Source organism: Crotalus tigris, unplaced genomic scaffold (genome assembly GCF_016545835.1).
Source record: "Crotalus tigris isolate CLP2741 ecotype Arizona unplaced genomic scaffold, ASM1654583v1 scf7180000024167.7108832, whole genome shotgun sequence".
Classification (NCBI taxonomy): Eukaryota; Metazoa; Chordata; class Lepidosauria; order Squamata; family Viperidae; genus Crotalus; species Crotalus tigris.
The window spans coordinates 5,368,633-5,388,165 of record NW_024100417.1 but is presented as its reverse complement, the minus strand read 5'-3'; positions in this window follow the sequence as shown (position 1 = coordinate 5,388,165).

Genomic DNA, 19,533 nt, shown 5'->3' with positions numbered 1-19,533 from the left:
CTTTAAATATGCAAAATAGCCATGAAAAACAAAGACTGATTGGCTGAGTCTTTTAGGTTAAGTCACCAGTTCAGTGTGGTCTAAGACAGTATTCTATCTCTGTGCTAATTCACACAGACCTTCCTGGACTTTTTTCCTCAGGCAAAATGATATCTCAAATTGAACTAGTTTCAATCTGCAATTTATATATAGAGAAATGGTTGATTTTTTTCATGGCAAGCCTATATAGAATCCAATTAATGTTGTCCATTATGTCCACATTAATGTTTTGTTTTCTGCTTTTAAATCTGCAGAGTCACACAGATAGCATAAGTTGCTCTGAACAGATAAGAAAAGTGCCAAAATGGAAAATTTTCAAATGAGAGCCAAAGAAAAAAGGAAGCAAATAAAAGGAGTAATTAAGAGCTAATTAACTAGCAGAGTTCAAATCATCTAATAAAATTATTGCCACTGTGATTTCAAACAGCTTAATTTGCTGCCTGGTATAGGATATAAATGAAATGATTCCAAGGAAACTATGTGTACTAATGTACTGGGTACCAGTCAGCATCATCTTGTCCATACCAAGCCCCTAATGCTTACTCTCGGCCTATTGTTGTTTAATTATCTTTCAGAGCTGCATGTCCTGTCAGACACCATTTCAGTTTCATAATAAGCCTCAGTAATAGTATCTTAAGAACATTACAGGCACATTCTTCTATTAGGAGAAAATAAACTTCAATTTGATTTGGAGTTATTTCTGTACTGTGGTTTATTCTGAAAAGAAGAAACCTGTTCCTCTAGTTCACACAACACAGAAGGACTAGATTTTAGGGTGCCATTCGTGATTGCAAGTTGTGTCTGCTTGCCAGAAGATGAGGAGACATGTACGACTTTATCTCCTTGGTTAAGCCATAATATGATTTAGTCTGTCATGTAAAGCAAGCCTAAAATGGCATGACCAAGACATGAATAACCATTGCCAAGTCAGAGTAGCATAGTAAATGTAATTATGCAAATACACCTAGCTGCTACCGATGTCTGAACACCCATGCTCTATGATTTCTCAATATTATTTGAAACTCAGATTGTAATAGCGAATAATTGAATATCTACAGCACATAGCAGCAATATTTGCTCTCTCTCTAGACTAGTCCCACCCACCATGAATCCAGAATGAGAAAGACAGCTTTGCTCAGCAATACTGAATACTGAAGAAACTTGATTTAGTGAGAATCTTATCAACAAGATGAGTAGGATGTTGTTCTTATGTGTGTGTGTGTGTGGGGGGGGAAGTCACGTATTGGATCACCTTGAAGATGAGCCATAAAAGGATCTTTTAAGCAAATTAGGCCATTCCGGTTTCAGAGGAATAGGTAATCCAATTCCAGCATGTTTTTGTTTCAATCAGAACAGATATTCTTTTATTAGATATTGGTTATCTAATAAAAGGATTCTCAAGGTGTAAATATTATGAGATTTGAGCCCATAAAGGGCTATTTTTGTTGGTTATATTCCACAATTAATTACAGAACATACTTATCTAGACCAGTTAGGAGGACAATCTATGATACAAATTTTCTCAGAACTGAGAAAATTCTAACCCCAAACTATGCAGAGTTACTATGAATCAAACTACTACTTTCCTAGTCAATAATGTAATATAAGCTTACAAAAGAGGGTAGGAAGGTAAGCCCAATTTAGTCAGTCCTTCAAAAAAAAAGGAGGGATTATGGATTGGCTGAGAAAACAAGATATTTGTAATGGAAAATGCAACCGAGGTTAAGTAGCTCAAGCAATTTGCCTGATCAATGGTGAAGTAGCCATGGACGTAATGAAATCTCACTACTAGTCATCTATTTATCTGTCTTGAAGACTGATGAGATACCAGACTAGACTAGAAAAAGTAAATGAACTGACACTCTATATTCCCCAACATAGTGGCCTTGCACCTGGTAAGGAGCCTGGATAAGATTAGAGGCAGAATGATTAATTGCGTTATATGAACTAGGCAATTTGCTCTGCTTAAACCATTTGTGTTTATTTCATATTAAGCCAAATGGAAGTTTATTTATTTATTTATGAGACTTATATACCGCTTTAAGTGCAAGCACTCTCTAAGCGGTGTACACCAGTAAGCAATGTATATATATATTTATATTGCCCCCAACAATCTGGGTCCTCATTTTACCTACCCTGGAAGGATGGAAGGCTGAGTCAACCTTGAGCCGGTTATAAATTATAAGCTCCATAAGTTGTATAATGTTCTACATATACAGTAGCATTACACAACTTCAGCAGTAATCTGTAGACTTCTGGCCTTTCACTGTCCTGATGTTTTTCTTTGCCCATTTTTCTTGCATTCAGTTTTCATTTAGTCAATTTCTTTGGCGCTTTTATACTTTTACTGGCTGATTTTTTTGCTGTTGTGAGATTGCATTTGCTTGAATCTTTTTTTTTTCCAGTATAGTTAGTTTGAGCATTCTGGAACAGCAGCCTATAATTGTTTTTAAAACAATTACTTTGCTTGATCAGAGTTTTGATGTCTAAAAGATACTACTTGTTATAAGGGTATTCCAAAAAATCAAATTAATGGAAGATTGCTTTCTGAGCATGCAAAAATAACGTTCTAGTACCACCAGCTCAAGCCAATAAAATCACTAGTTGGAGTTACTGATCCAATTTGCCTCCATACCTTTGAGTAGCTGCTTTCTTATCTGTTTGTCTGGAACTCTTGCCTAACTTATATAATAGTCACTTAGTGTGATGGTGGGTTGGTGTTATTTATTTAAGTCAGTATATTGATTCTACCACTGGCATTGTGGCACTGAAACACTTGTCTCCTGTTGGATCAACTTGTTTCTGGAGAAAAAAATGCTTTGCATATCCTCCTAGAATTCCATAGTTTTGCTCATATTTCAGGACTGTACATAAGAAATTTGCCTATTTAAACAACCGTAACAATTTGAAAGCTTACATATTCTCACAGAGATAAAAAAAAAATAGCCCAGGTAAAAATTCTACCTTTGCCAATACCATGTCATTCTTGTGTATCACAGATATGTACGTGATTAACTTAGCATTCCCCCCCCCCTTTATTATTTCAATCTTGTTTGAATACTTCTTAACAGAGGGAAAGAAATAATTCCTGCTTTTTTATGGTGCAGGAAGCATGGAACAGAGCCAGCAGTGGATGAGAATAAGAGTCAAGCTCTCAATGAATAATATAATTGGATGCTAACACTGGCAGAACTAGTTTAGTTGGTCTAGTTGTGTCAGTAAATATGGAGGAAGGTTTCTTTTTGATATGGCTAGGACAACAGGTTGGTGATGCTCTTATAGACACTGGTCTGTTCACTTGCCACTAATGATCTGTGCAACTGACAGGCCTGTTCTTCACCTTAGAATGACTTGACAGTGCATCTCATGGACTGTTTATGCCCTGGCCCAACAGGGAGTGGTATGTGTTTCTTAAGCTTTTTAAATGCAGAGATAGTTGAAAAGGTTACCATTCCATCTCCAGCTGTCGACATCCTCCTGTGTGGGTGCAATATAGAGATTTCCTTGATACTCAAGATCAATCAAAGCTGATGTTAATGGGGCATGTCACAAATCACCCTAAGGTCCTGCATCACATGTTCAATCAAGATGGCAGGTAAAGACTGTTGTCAAATCATGAGAATCAGAATAACAGAATGACAGAGTTGGAAGGGACCTTGGAGGTCTTCTAGTCCAACCCCCTGCTCAAATAGGAGACCTTATACCATTCCAGACAAGTGGCAGTCCAGTCTCTTCATAAAAGCCTCCAGTGATGGAGCACCCACAATTTTTGAAAGCAAGCGGTTCCACTGGTTAGTTGTTCTGTTAGGAAATTTCTCCTTAGTTCTAGGTTGTTTCTCTCCTTGATTAGTTTCCATCCATTGTTTCTTGTCTTGCTTTCTGGTGCTTTGGAAAATAGGTCGAACCCCTCTTCTTTGTGGCAGCCCTTCAAATATTGGAACACTGCTATCATATTACCCCTAGTCATGATAGCGGTATTCTAATATTTGAAGGGCTGCCACAAAGAAAAAGGGGTCCACCTATTTTCCAAATCATGTTGTAAGAAATAAAAGTGTGATCATTAACTTTTTTTTAAAAAAAGGAGAATTCTGCTAGTTTTCAAATTCTTCTACTTCTTTAATGTTTTCCCCCACTCCCAAAATACATTTAGTCTTTATTAATGAAAACTGCAGATGATCTTAAATGCAGGGCTAGTTTTGTATCCCTGGATAATGCCCACATTTGATATTCATTAGATGGAGCCCTGTAAGGACAGTGTACTGTGCTGGCTAAATGTGATTGTGCTTTCAATGTATGAGGAATAAAAAAGAAGTTTATTCCTCTTTTTTTTTTTTTGGCCTTAGTGGGAATAGTCATAATACTTTACAATGAGCAAAGTTCAGAACACTATTATTTTACAATGTATGTAACTCTATAGCCAAACATCCTTCTATGTTCTACTAAGAGGAGCAAAATTAAAAAGTATAGTTTCATTTGTATTTTATGTTGCCTTAGCTTATTCAACATCTTCAGTCGTTTTAAGAGTGGGGTAAGGTGAAAGGCTGCAAGGCTATATACACAACAGAGGAATGAACTACAGGGAGTTATTGCTTAGGATCTGCAAGGCAGGAAAAGAGCCATCATAGGTGAATCCAGTAGAAATTATTGGGTTTTTTAAATGTTTTATTGATTTTCTAATTTTACATTTAAGTATTTAAAAAGCAATGTGGCAGCTGAGTTAATCGATAATTCAGTGATATACAAGTATCTTTAGTTCAAGTCTCAAACTACCACATTAAATATTTCCTCTCTTTTCCCCTTAGTATTTACTGTCTCATGTTTAAACTATACAATTCTTATTATATCAATTAAATAAAAATAACATTCTTACATTTATCAATAATGTTTAGCTTATACACATCCTGGTTATTTTCACATTCAGTCTTTATAGACAATCAATGTCCTAATTAGTTTTTCCCAATTTTTAGTTTCCCATTAATATTTAAATTTAATATTTATAATTTCCAAGTTTTAAGTAACCAAAGTTTCCTTTATCACAGACATATCAAACTCATGACGTCATGTGATGTTGCGCAACGTATCGGGAGAATTTTGCCATTGCTGGCAATCGGGTGGGCTTGGCTTTTGCATGAGGCGTCCAGCCCGCAGGCTGGCAGTTTGACACCCCTGCTTTATCACAATTCATCACAAAGCCTAATATTCAGGATACACGTCTTATCTATTTGAATATATTCTATTTCTTACCATCTTACATCATCTAATTAATACAGTATAACATTCTTATTTCTATTAATTTCCAAATGTCTTAAATTTAGTAACCAAAATTTCTCTTGTTTCAACATCAAATACTTCCTCTCTTTTTCTCTTAATGTCTACTATCTCATATTTAAGCTAGTACAGTTCTTATTATATCAGCTAAGTAAATTCAAATAGTTTATTACATTTATTAATAGATTTTTAGCTTATATATATCGTAATTACTTTTACATTCAATCTTTATAAACAAATCAATATTCAAATTTAATTTTTAATATTTGTACTTCCAGGTTTTAAATGACCAAAGTTTTCTTTATCTCAATTCATAACAAAACCTAGTATTCAAAGTACACATCTTGTCTATTTGAATATATTCTATTTTAATCCTCACTAATAAGTCAAAACCCCAATTTTCTTCAGCCTTATTCTAGCTTTCTTTCTTTGCCATCTCACCTTCCATATCCGTGGTTTTAAGTCATTAAATAGATCTCTCTCTGTTATTATATATATTGTCTGAGATAAAAGAGGCCATCCAGTCACCATTTTTTTAGAAGAGCTAGCAAATTGTCTATTTTTCCATCTCAACATAGTTGTCCTGAAATGTTTATCTTCCCTTTGGTCTGTTCTTCTTCTTGATCCTCAGGTTTCTTCTGGTTTATATAGAAAGTCTTTTCCATTTTCGTGTTGTCAGTTCCTTTTCTGGGTTTTCTGTTAATTGTGTTTGTTGATCAGTTGAATCTTCTATCATAGTATTTGATTCTTCCACTTCTTTTATTAGTTGATTCTATAGTTGATTCTTTAGTTGTAATCAAAGTTTCAGTTCGTATATCTAGACTGACATCTTATTCTTTTCTGTAGCTTCTTATTTCATTAGAAGCTGTAAGAATAGTTTCATAAATTGCTTTCAACATAGAGAGAATCTGTTCCTGATCTTCATCCATGTTCTCTTAGTGGTGTGTTAAGTTAAAAGCTTTATAATTAGAGAATGAAAATAATTTTGTCACTGAGTATAGAATACAGCTGGGCTTCTCACAGCTGATATCTGCCAAGGTTGCAAAAATCTTATCTGTAGTCTGCGCTTCAAGCCAAGTCTCTTTTAGGCAATAACAAGTTGTAATGTCAGGTTTATCCACAAGATGTTGTCCATACCTTTAAGATTTTTTTTTAAGTCCAAAATTTTTATAATCCTTTTTCCAATTTTACTTCTTTTTTGTAAGTAAAAAATCTTCAATAAGAATAAAAAAATATTTTAGTCTTTAAATTTTAGAAAGATAGAAATCCAGTTAGAATCAAGTTATTCTTTCAGTGTTTTAAACTCCCTGGATAGTCAGTTGCCGCTGTGTTTAGAGGGTGGGATACAATTTCTCTTCCCTCTCTCCACAGGAGAGAAAATACTTTGGGCAGCTTATATAGATGGAAAAAATAGTTAGGATTGAAGAGAGGTTCAGATCCCATCCAGTCTCATCTGTGCTGCTTTATAGGTTCCTGGTGGTAAGTTTGACTTCGGCTGTCTGCAGCGTAGTGACGGGCCATATTTCTATGGCTGGTCTTTTGTCCACCGGTTTGGAGGGCTACCCCAGATCGAGCGGAAGGGCTACTGCCCTCCTGCAATCAAGCGGAAGTCCCCTCCTTGCTTGTTGCCCCTACAGGGCGACTTTCGACCATTTCCAGGATCCCCCAGTGGTGCGAAATCAGACGTGGAAGCCGGAGCTCACCTTCCAGCGTCCGTGGTAGTCGCGTCAGCAAACTGGAAATCATAAATTATTGTTTTTAAAGAGCGTGTGGGCATGGTAGATCTGATAGGTTTAGGGCAGCAGAATCTCATTAAGTCTGAGATATACTGATATTGATTTTCCCACAATCATTTTCAGTGTTCAGAAACATCTTTATTCAACTTTAGTATTAGTCAATGATTTGTAATACTGCTTCTTGCTAACTATCTAGTAACTATTACGCAAAACATGTAATTTCAGTGGTTCTTGGTGGAATACAATGTATTATTTGCTACAGAGGGGTGGGATGGCATATAAGCAATCTTACCTTGCAGGTTTGCATGTTATGTGAACCCAGCCATTGTGGCTTGTAAATAAGTGTATAGGTTTTTACATGTTGTAAGCCAATCATGGCTTATTCATCCACTCATGATAAAAATATTTCAGAGTATAAATCCATCCAAAATTATAGACTCTGTTAAAATATTCCAGAGGAACAATCTAAAGCTTTTATTTTAATTCATTCACCAACATATCAATTATGAGCATGTGAGGAATACGTGCTTGGAGAATTCTCCCAGAATTAGGATAATGTTTCTCATGTCACAATGATTCTTCGTTTTAAGTATATTTATTTTGTTTTATCATAAAAGGTAAAATACAAAACAGAAAAACAAACAAAACAAAAACATATGTCCAGCACTAACAGCATCAAAAAAAAATGGTGTACAAAAAAAGAGAAAAAAGATGATCCAAATATGTCACAGATTCTTTCTCTTTTCTTTCTTTTCTTGTTCATTTGAAATGAAATGCAGAAAAAATACAAGATTTCTGCAATAGAGCTGCACACAAATTACCCATAACCATGTAGTTTTTAAAAGACGCCGTGTAACTCTACCACCCTTAAAACCAACATATATTTCATACATAAGACATGTGTTGTGTTATTTCCTAAACACATTTCTTAATTTCTGAAAATGTAGGAATTAGGAATGTATTAAAAGTTTTAAAAATACTTCGTATATTTAGGATACATCCATATGTTTTTGGAGCCGTAATTTTGTTGTGTAACACAGAACATGGAAACTTTGGTTCCAGAATTCCTTTTAATAATGCTGTATGCTAGCAGTCAAATTCCAAACTTTCCTTCATGCAAATTCAGCCTAATTATCTGGGTTTAATCTTCCTTCCTTCCTTCCTTCCTTCCTTCCTTCCTTCCTTCCTTCCTTCCTTCCTTCCTTCCTCCCTCCCTCCCTCCCTCCCTTTCTTTTTCTTTCTCCTTTCTTTTAACAACTTACACAAAGTCAACCAGTCTCTCTCTATGTCAGATAAATGCATATACGTTTATTTGACACAACTACACTTTATTTGCACACACAAGGCCCAGGTATGACTCACCTATTGTGGATTTAGTACTCGGCACACCGCCAACATAAAATATTTTCAAGCCAAACTTAAGCATGTTTTGCTCAGCACAGGGGGATATTGATCCTGTTGAGGAATTTGTTCACAGAACAAACAAAACTATGCTAATCCTAGCCATAATGGTGTGATCTCTGTGTTTCCACTTGGAAAAAAAATCAGGAAGCCAGCAATGAGCCATACCATGGTTTTAAAGGAAAGCCAGAGCTCACACTGGTAATCTGTGGCCTCAAATTCAGAAGAGCCTTGGCTGTAAAGAGCTATACCTAGATATACTAACAAACAGGAGAGTGAAAACCAATCTAAACCAACCAAAATGCCACAAGAATGTGCAAGCGTTTAGGTTCTCCAGAAAATTTGATCACAAGTGGTACAAAAAGCAGGAGAGGAACAATGCATAAGACTTTGATATTTGATATTTATGATTAGTGTCCATTATTTCCGTTGAGTTTATTTAATAACATTTCATAGCCATTAAATCTAACTATCTGCTCTGTTCAGGAATCCAGCTTTAAAACATACCAAACATTTTCTAGGTCAAGTGATTCCCAGAAGTTTTTACCACAATATGTTTCATATGAGAATTAGCAATTAAGATATAATTCCCAGAAATGAACCATCAGGCTGCAAAATGAATAATAAAGGAAGAAGAAAATAAAAAGGAAGAACATTGAAGAAGGCATATTGACTTGTTAAGAAAAATATAACTCCAAAAATTATGATAGAAAGATCCTTTGATTAGGATTATTAAAATGTCAGAAGCTAGTGAGGTAGCATCTGAATTAATAAGAACTTCTCTTCAGAGTAAATGACCAGCAGCTAATGTTGGCATGGTTGACCATCTGTCATGGTTCACAAATGTTAAAGAGGGCCCACTGCCAAGATTCCTCCTATTCCATATCATATACTACTGCTGGTTCACTCAGTTTCTTTGTCCAGGACAGACAAATTAGGATCACAAGAAAAAGGAGATGCAGCATTAGTTACTTTCTCTCTTGTCAATCTTTTCTTTGAATGAGTACCTAGAAAGAGATGCAGGAAACAGCAACAGCTGTAAAATGGCAAAAAGTGGGCTCACAGTGACAGAAGGGGGGGGAAAGCCAATGCAATCCTAAATTGCACTAAGAGAGGGATTGAATCAAGATCAAGTGAGATACTAGTACCACTCTATATAGCCTTAGTAAGGTCACATCTAAAATACTGCATCCAGTGTTGGTCATCACACTATAAAAAAGATGTTGAGACTCTATAAAGAATGCAGAGAAAAGCAACAAAGATGATTAGGGACCTGGAGGCTGAAACATATGAAGAACAGTTACAAGAACTGGGCATGATGAGTCTACTGAAGAGAAGGACCAGGGGTGACATGATAGCAGTGTTACAATATTTGAGGGGCTGTCACAGAGAAGAGGGGTGGATCAACCTATTCTCCAAAGCATCTGAAGGCCAGACAAGAAACAATAGATGGAAACTGATCAAGGAAAGAGTTACTGGTAACCTAGAAATAAGGGGAAAGAATTCTGACAGTGAGAACAATCAACCAATGGAACAGCTTGCCTTCAGAATTGTGGGTGCTTCATTACTGGAGGCTTTCAAGAAGAGACTGGACAGCTACTTGTCAGAAATGATATAGGGTCTCCTGCTAGATGACCTACAAGGTCCCCTCCAACTCTTGTTATTCTAAGTCTAAGTCTAAGATGACTCAGGGTCCCTTGCACAATAGGCCTTCAATACCTATAGGAGAGAAAAAAGATAGTTTCCATGAGTGTTGTTTCAGAGTTGTTTCAGAGTAAAGCTTTCTCTACTGAGCACTCTCTTTTACTCTTGTGTACCTGTATACCTAACTATTGGCCCACTGCCTAGGGCAGGGGTTCTCAACCTCGGCAACTTTAAGACTTGTGGACTTCCTCAGCTGGCTGAGGAATTCTGGGAGTTGAAGTCCACAAGTCTTAAAGTTGCCGAGGTTGAGAACCCCTGGCCTAGGGTTGTGCGCTATATCATTGAAATGATTCATTCTTTTCAGGTCTAACATAGCTGGCACTGGCTAACAGCTCTGGGGGAGGGGGAAGATCTCGGCATGGAAGATGAGGGGGATTAAGAAATATTCCTTATAGTTAGATTCTGTCTAATTAGAAAACATGAGAACAGCAGGAAATCTGCTAGCCTTTTGTATGATTTTCTCTTCAGTTCAGGTTTTTGAACACTTTCACTTCAAAATAATTCATTCTTGTCTCTGAGCCTAAAATTGCAGTCCAAAATGGTATAATTAAGTCAGGACTATCTTAGCTGCTCTTTGAGAGCAACTCAAAGAAAAAGAGATGAGGGGTTAGAAAATGCATTGTCGGGCTATAGCAAATATTTCCTGGCAGTTATAAGCATTTCTACATCATCCCTTAAACTTGCATCAGCTTTGCCTACCTATTTCAAGCAACCACACTGATGAACAGGTATTCCAATATCCCTATTTTCAGAGGCAGAAAATTGGTAATGGTGGATAAAGTACTGTAAGAGTAAACAATTCCATCATAAGAAATACTGGAATTCTCCAAGAACAGCTGATCTTGGTAAACAAGCTACTCTGAGTCATATCAAGCAGGAATGTGGAAAATATGGGGAGGCTAATATGCCACGTGAGGCCTAGACAGGACAATACATGCCATAAGAACTGGGGCTCTTAGTCCTCTTGCAAACAAGCTTGCTTGGTAAGAACTAGGCCTTGAAAGAACAAAAGGAGATTGCAGGGTGCCCAAGGGTGTTCATTAAGAGTGTGGGCGGGCAAACAGAATAAGTTCATGTCATTCAGTACCTCCTTATAACCTCTGGAATGTTAGTAAGAGTTATGGAGTACATGGAAGGCGAGTATTACTATGCATTCTGGGAAGATTGCTTTGGGATTAGTGCATTTTACTTTATTTCTTGTGTTTACATCCTATCTTTTCTCTAAGAACTCAAGGTGGCATATATGGTACATCTTCTCCAACTATTTTCCCCAGCAACTCTCTTCTTGTAAGGTAATTTGGACTGAAATATAATGACTTGGCTCCAAATCACCCAGTGAACCTTTATGGCTGAAGATGGACTTGAATGTGGGCATCTGCAGTCCATAAACAGACTACTATTGCTACATCTGAATCAGTTACTGAACAGTTGACATAAGCTTTGATACGTTTCCTCCCAATATTCATCACAGGAGCCACCCTTTTTTTTCCAGAGGAGAGGAAGAAAAACTTTAAATATATCTGTTTGACCAAAAATGAAGCTTGAGGCAGAAGACGGCACTTTTAGGCACTTTTAATAGGATCAGACTGTCAATTTTATCAATGATTGTAATGTAATAACTCAGAAATATAATCAGGTGTCTTGAAATGGGTAAAGTTTACACCTGATGACATTAAATATTGACAAGAACTTTCTGATATAGAGCAATCATATGGAAAGAAGTTTCACACTTGGTACTAGATTACTGTAGCCAAAGAAGGTAGTGTTGGGGAATGGAGTACAAAAATTCTTCAGAAGTTTGAAATTGTGAATTTAAACTTAAAAGTCCTTATATATCACACAAAACATACATGTATTATGTAGTGTTTAGATATCTGTTTCGTAAGATATGCAAGATGCTTGGGCTATCAATACCTATGTGCACCATTGCCATACCTTACTGAGCCAACCTATAAAACTATCCTCTGGCTGTAGCTCACAAGCTGACTTGCAAGACTCTAGTTATCCACTGAGAGATGTTGGCAAAAAGTAAATGCTTTCTGTTTCTCTTTGCTATCTTTAGTGGTTGACTGGATTTTTGCAGCTCAGATCACATAGCCCTGCTTCTAACAGCTAATCTGTATGGAAAGCTAATCAGACCAAGAAGTCCTTTTGTTTGCATTGGCATTTTTTTTTCTTTTGGGGGGCTGGGTTTTTCTTTTTTTTTTCTTTTTTTTTTGCTAATCACCTCACTCTTCAAATGCCAGGATCTGCCTCAGATCTCCTAAAAGTGTTGTGACCAAAATAGTGACATTGGTGGGTTAACAGTGTCTCCTGAAATAGTCTGCTCAAGAATGCCAGGGTGTGCCTGGGGCAGGAAAGGATACTGTGGCAGAGGTGGCCTGTTGTTACCTGGCATAGAGCAAATATGGCATTTATTTTAAGCAAGGCAGAGTGCAGGCATATCACTACATTGATAAGTGTCTCGCAATTGGCTTTGATCCAGCACAAAATGAAGAGCACCCACCTAACACCTTTATGATTTATATGAATTGCGTAGCAACTGAAACATATTGGAGGGAAAACAGCAATGTTTGCAAAGTGTACAGCCTTTGGTTGCAATAGTGGGAAAGAGTTTCAGCAAGGTTGCCACTGTGACAATGTACTAGTTGTCTTTATTTTATGTCACTATAAAAGATGATTTACCATAATGTATCATAGTATATCTGTTTGCTTAGGAAAACAATTTCTCTTTGATTCAGATGAGGTGAGGTTTCAGGGTCCTAATAGGGTCCTAATACTGTAGTTCTCAGCAGTGAACAACAGCAGACATTTTTACTGGTGTCTTACCCATCTGCCTATCCCTCCTGGCATTCATTCATTCAGCTACATTTTCTCTCTTTCTTTTTCTCTGTCTCTCTTTGTCTGTCTGTGTGCGTGTTTGTGTGAAAAAGAGAGAGAGAAGGAAGGGGAGAGGAGAAGTATGGCTGTGTCCTTCTTGAAGCCACACCCCCCATAGCATTAATTTTGAAAGAATCTCCACTAATGCTAAAAGTGAAGACATGGTCCAAAATAAGCATTGAGCTTGCTGGCAGCATGACACATAGACAATGCAAGAGAGACAATATGGATTTGAAAAATCTATTTCTATTTCTAGGTCTCAAGACTGTTCTTGCAGGAAACAAGATTTGTGTTTCCCAGTCAAATCAGTTCTTCACAGGATATTTGTGGGACCTTGTAACCAGTCTTGAATTTCTGTGCCTTTAAACCAGGATTGAAGAAGAGCATGGCTGAAGCAGCATCTTGTTGCTGGAAAGCAAAGATTTGTCTGAAACACTTACTGATTAGAACCGAAGAATGATGCAGGGAAAGGGGAATGAAAAAGAGGCAGTTTAAAGAGCAGAACCTAAAAACAAAAAGACAAAACTTCCACAAAATATTGAAGAAGACTTAGCTGCAATACAGAAATGACAAGATTTTTTCATACTGTTTAGCATTTCTAACATGCATGGCTAATGTGCATTTCACTGTGTGGTACAAGGAAGAATCTGCAGCCACTTGCAAATTTTTAAATGTCTTTAAATTATTGTTGCTTTGTAACATAGTACAAGAATATTGGACAAAACCCCACCCATTGCTCATTATTTCACAAAAACATGCAATAAGATCCATGCAATTAATACACTAAGAATTGTTCCAGGCATTTAAAAGATGGCTGATAATTTCCAATCCATAAACTATTATACTCTTAAAACAAGAAAAATAGGGATTTTTCCCCCCATTGTATGATTTTCCAGTCTTAACAGGCTCATTTCTGTGTAGAATTTAGTTGTACACTAGTTGCAAATCAAGCTGGCTTAAGAAAGCCCTTCCTGGATTTCATTCCCTTCTTCCAGTCTGGCCACAATGATGGCCTCATTTTCTGCCCAGACCATTTTCACCATGGACTGTGATTGATGGACTCCTCTTCTTCTTCATCCCTCCTACATTGACAGAATAGTTTTACCATTTGGGGGATAGAATAGAAAAGTGGCAGAAGCCATGTTAATTTTACCTGAAAGCTGAAAGAGATGGGATATCTATTTCACCGCAGACTGTTGGCAATTGGAGTGTAGAGCGTTGTCTGCCATGAACTCAAGTGCAGCAAGCAAAACTGACAGCAAGACTTGAGCTGGCTCAAGTCAGAAAATACGACTTTTGATACAAGGCATACAAAGGCAGGTGGCGGTTGACTTCCAGTGGGCTAGGGAGGGGGGGGAGCAGGCAGAGGATGATATTGTGCATTTCTGATCTTTCTACAACTATGGTTCCATTTCTGATCTCAAGAAATGGGCAGTGATTCTGGTTCCTATTCTGGAGCAAGCTAGTCATATGGATCAGCCTTGTTATTGTTCCATCTTTAGAATAATGCACTGAGAAAATGTTTCTGACTTGCTGAACTTCTGGTAGGGCGGCCTTTTGACAGATTATCCCTAAAGAGAAATATGTGACCAAAGTAGATTCTACAGAAGTCAATGAGACAGTTTTTCCTTCACATGCATAGATTCTCTGACTTCCCTTTTTTCTACAGTGCATGCATTATCTAAAGTGAACAGGAAGGTGAGACAATGTTGATGTGGCTGTTTCAGAGAAGACACAGAGATGCATCAAAACACCATGCCCTTTCCAAATATTTAGAGGGTGTGGAAGCATTTGCTGATGGTGATTGGAGATGAAAACCATTGTACCAGCAAAAGGCTGGGAAATGCATGCACTATGCCAGAGACTAGCAAGCTTACAAAGCCATGCCAATGAGAATCAAATCATTTAGGGCAGGGGTAGGCAACCCAAAACACTTAAAGAGCCACTTGGACCCATTTCCCACCAAAAACAAAACACTGGGAGCCGCAAAACCATTTTGATATCTAAAATGAAGATAACACTGCATATATCCTTTTTTACCTTTATTATAGGTGTGTGTGTGTTTGTGTGTGTGTGTGTGTGTGTGTGTGTATGTATGTGTGTGTGTGTGTATATATATGTATATGTATATATGTATGTATGTATACACACACACACACACACACACACACAGGTAAAAAAAGGATATATGCAGTGTTATCTTCATTTTAGATGTCAAAAGGGTCTCTCTCTCTCTCCCTCTCTATCTGCCCTTGGTCTGCCACTCCTCTTCCCCCGCTCTCTTTCTTTCTCTCTCTCTCTTTCCTCTCTCTCTCTCTCTCTCCCTCTCTCTCTCTCTCTCTCCCCCCCTCTCTTATCTGCTGCTCACCTGACAAGCTTCAGGCTGTTGTCCAACAAGATCAGGGGTAGGCAACCTCGTCTCTTTTATGACTCATGGACTTCAACTCCCAGAATTCCTGAGTCAGCCTAGCTGGGCTAGCTAGCTCTTTCCTGCCCTTCCTGCTTCCTGCTTCCTGCAGAGACGCAGCAAAGGGAGGAGCTCCGCCCAGAAAGCTTTTCAGCTCCTCGGAGAACACTGTGAGTGCACTCTCTTTTACACACACACACACACACACACACACACACACACACAACACCACAAACACACAGAGAGAGAGAGAGAGAGAGAGAGAGAGAGAGAGAGAGAGAGAGAGAGAAGCAGGGAAGCGCAATTCCTCTCTCTGTCTCTGTCTCTCTCTGCAAAGGCAGAGGAGGCTGGGAGCCGCAGGGGAAGGCTCAAAGAGCCGCATGCGGCTCCGGAGCCGCAGGTTGCCGACCTGTGATTTAGGGTAACATCCATGAGCAAACAAGTTCAACAGGCCTAAAGAAGGGATGAAGCAATTTCTACAAGGAAGAATGTTAAAACAAAACAAACTATTTACTTACTATATACTTACCCAAACTTAGTAGTAACTGAGAGAGGGATCTTGGAGTCCTAGTGGACAATCACTTAAATATGAGCCAGCAGTGTGCTGCAGCTGCCAAAAAGGCCAACACAGTGCTAGGCTGCATTAACAGAGGGATAGAATCAAGATCACGTGAAGTATTAATACCACTCTTCAATGCCTTGGTAAGGCCACACTTGGAATACTGCATCCAGTTTTGGTCACCACGATGTAAAAAAGATGTTGAGACTCTAGAAAGAGTACAGAGAAGAGCAACAAAGATGATTAGGGGACTGGAGGCTAAAACATATAAGGAACGGTTGCTAGAATTGGGTATGTCTAGTTTAACGAAGAGAAGGACAAGGGGGGACATGATAGCAGTGTTCCAATATCTCAGGGGCTGCCACAAAGAAGAGGGAGTCAAGCTATTCTCCAAAGCGCCTGAAGGCAGGACAAGAAGCAACGGATGGAAACTAATCCAGGAGAGAAGCAACCTAGAACTAAGGAGAAACTTCCTGACAGTTAGAACAATTAACCAGTGGAACAACCTGCCTCCAGAAGCGGTGAATGCTCCAACACTGGAAGTTTTTAAGAAGGGACTGGACAACCATTTGTCCGAAATGGTATAGGGTTTCCTGCCTGAGCAGGGGGTTGGACTAGATGACCTCCAAAATCCCTTCCAACTTCATTATTATTATTATTATTATTATTATTATTATTATTATTATTATTATTATTTGGATCACTTCAACTCCTACCATCCTTAGCTAACATGGCTATACAAAATTAGGGAAAGTTGATTTAAGAGCAATACATACATTAAAAGCTGGAAGCTAGTCAGATTTTCTGAGAGTGAAAGAGGGTTAGTTTTGCCCTTTTGTTATGGAAAAGAAAGTAATTTTTCTCCCAGCGGGAAGCTTACAGAAGCATTTTCCCCCTTTCTTTGTTTACATCTTCTTTTTCTACAAGAAGCAGTTAGTGATAATAAAATAAACATAATGAAATGCATCAGGGTCAAATTATCCTTCTTCAGGCACATTAGAGATAGTCCTCAATTAGCCATCGCAATTGGAACAGACATCTTGGTCATAAAGTTAAGTGAAAGCATAGCTGTGTTTATGATCTTATTTCAGATTTCCTTTGCTTTACAGATCTACAAAATTCATACATATGAGCATTTGGTTGTATTTCTTCACCAGCATCACTGTAAATAGTCACTATTTCACACATACTGTATGTATGTATGAGACCTAAAACAAGATGGACCAATTACATCTCACACACACACACTGTGTGTGTGTGTGTGTGTGAGAGAGAGAGAGAGAGAGAGAGAGAGAGAGAGAGAGAGAGAGAGAGAGAGATTATAAAGCTTTGAAATTTCAGATCAGATTTAACTAGCCATTTACTAATCTAAGTTGAGGCTACCTTTCTATCAGTGGCAAGTGGATAGATTAAGAAAGGACGGGTGGTGAATCATTCAAGTTGATGTGAGGATAACACTGAGAACAAACATATAAGTTAAGCTAAAAGTTAAGTACTTTGTAAAGCCCACTGATTGAACAGGATAATAAATACAGTTAATAAGTGTTAAGAAACAAGAAATAAATATCAATGGCTCTCGTGTGACCTACATTTCATTTGTGTGATTTTTAAAGGACCAGAGAAAGTACTCTTAGTTTTCTACCCTGAGTCAAAACAGGTGCATGTTCCATACCTATAGACCAACCAGCAAAGTATGGCAAAGAATCACAAAGTTAATTTGAAATTAAAGCTGGTACAATTAGAATTTCATATAGTACATATAGTACAAAAAGAATACACCCTTCTATTATAAGCCATCAGGGTTAAGGCCTGAACAATAAAAAAGAATGTGAGCCAAGAAAGATTGTTTGAAAATGTAAGAGTTTTTACTAAATAAAGGAAGTTGTATTCAAATCCTGACATAATGTCACCATGTGCTAGAAAAAGCACCTTGTCTTAAAAGGAGTCTGTAGTCCAAGAAAGGGTAATATGGAAAGGAATTTTTTAAGCCATGCACCATTTTTTTAGTTTTCTTCGGCAAGCTTCACGAGTTTTGAGAAGTAAAAGCAGAACATGACTTCAGAATCAACATGACTCACATTCCCTTGTTTGTGAAGTCCAAACAACACCACAGACTCACAAACTGGATAATGTAGCTCTGATTGTAGCAAAACACTATTGCAATGAAACAGAGAGTTCTAGATAAGAAGCTTCTTGGATGAGAAGCGAAACATTTTCAAAGAAAAACAAGGAAAGTCTAGTTGCCTTCGGAAAAAGCACCTTTGGGACAACCATGACCTGGATGATTGAGAATCTCCATAGACTTCTAGAAAGAGAGTTCAAAACTTGAAAATTCCACAGTTTTTAAAAATGCATGAAATATGAGTCACACCATGAATCGGTACAGTAATACATACAAATATGCACACACAGAGAACAATCCAATGAAGCATTCTATATAAACTGAATACTAGCTTTGCTAGCTTTACATAAAAGAGTGTTTCTTGTATTGTACACAGACATCTAAAAACAGATACTTTCTATGTTTCTACTTGTCTGGCTAAATCAATAGAAGATTGATTTTCATTCCTAAGAAAATTTCTCTCCTCTTAATTAATGGATCTTGTTTCTAACTGGAAAACAACTACTTTCAAACACAATGTGGTAATTCTTGTTCCAGTTTGTTGGTGTGACTAAGCCACAAGGTCTGCTGTTAAAGATAAGAAAGGCTTCTGAATATGAAATCCAAAGAACAATACAGAAGGTGGAATGTGAAAAAAGGAAAAATTTGAACAGCTAGGAGGGAAAAAGGAAAAAGCTCCCCCTCATCATATCTTTTCCAAAGGGTTGAAGCTTACTGGACAGTGAACAATGTATGACAGTAATCTGTTTTATAATGGATTGCAGATAAGCAGTCACATTCTGTAGCTTGTATCCAAATTTGCTGCTGTGAGATGGGCAGCACTATAAATCAGATGGATGGATAATAAATAGAGATAGATAGATAGATAGATAGATAGATAGGTAGGTAGGTAGGTAGGTAGGTAGGTAGGTAGGTAGGTAGATAGATAGATAGATAGATAGATAGATAGATAGATAGATAGATATGATAGTGTTTAATTCTATTCAATACTCAACACTCCTTTTCTGAAATTTGAAATAAACTTCCATTCGCTTTTACCATGTTTTCCCAAAAATAAGACCCAACCGGAAAATAAGCCCTAGCATGATTTTTCAGGACGTTTGTAATATAAGCCCCACCTCAAAAATACGTGCCTGTTATGATCATCAGCCAGATGGATGCATTTATTTTCCCAAAACTAAGACCTAACCGGAAAATAAGCCCTAATGCGTCTTTTGGAGCAAAAATTAATATAAGCCCAGTCTTATTTTGGGGGAAACACAGTATTAACTTAAATGGAGAAACTGGTACAATCACAGAGATAAATCCAGCAACTGAACAGTCTAAATCAAGATTCTCCAAAGTGGTCAGTATTGGCCTCTGAGAGTCGATGGGATTATCAAGGGGTCAATGTTGCCATTGCTATTGTTGTTCTTAT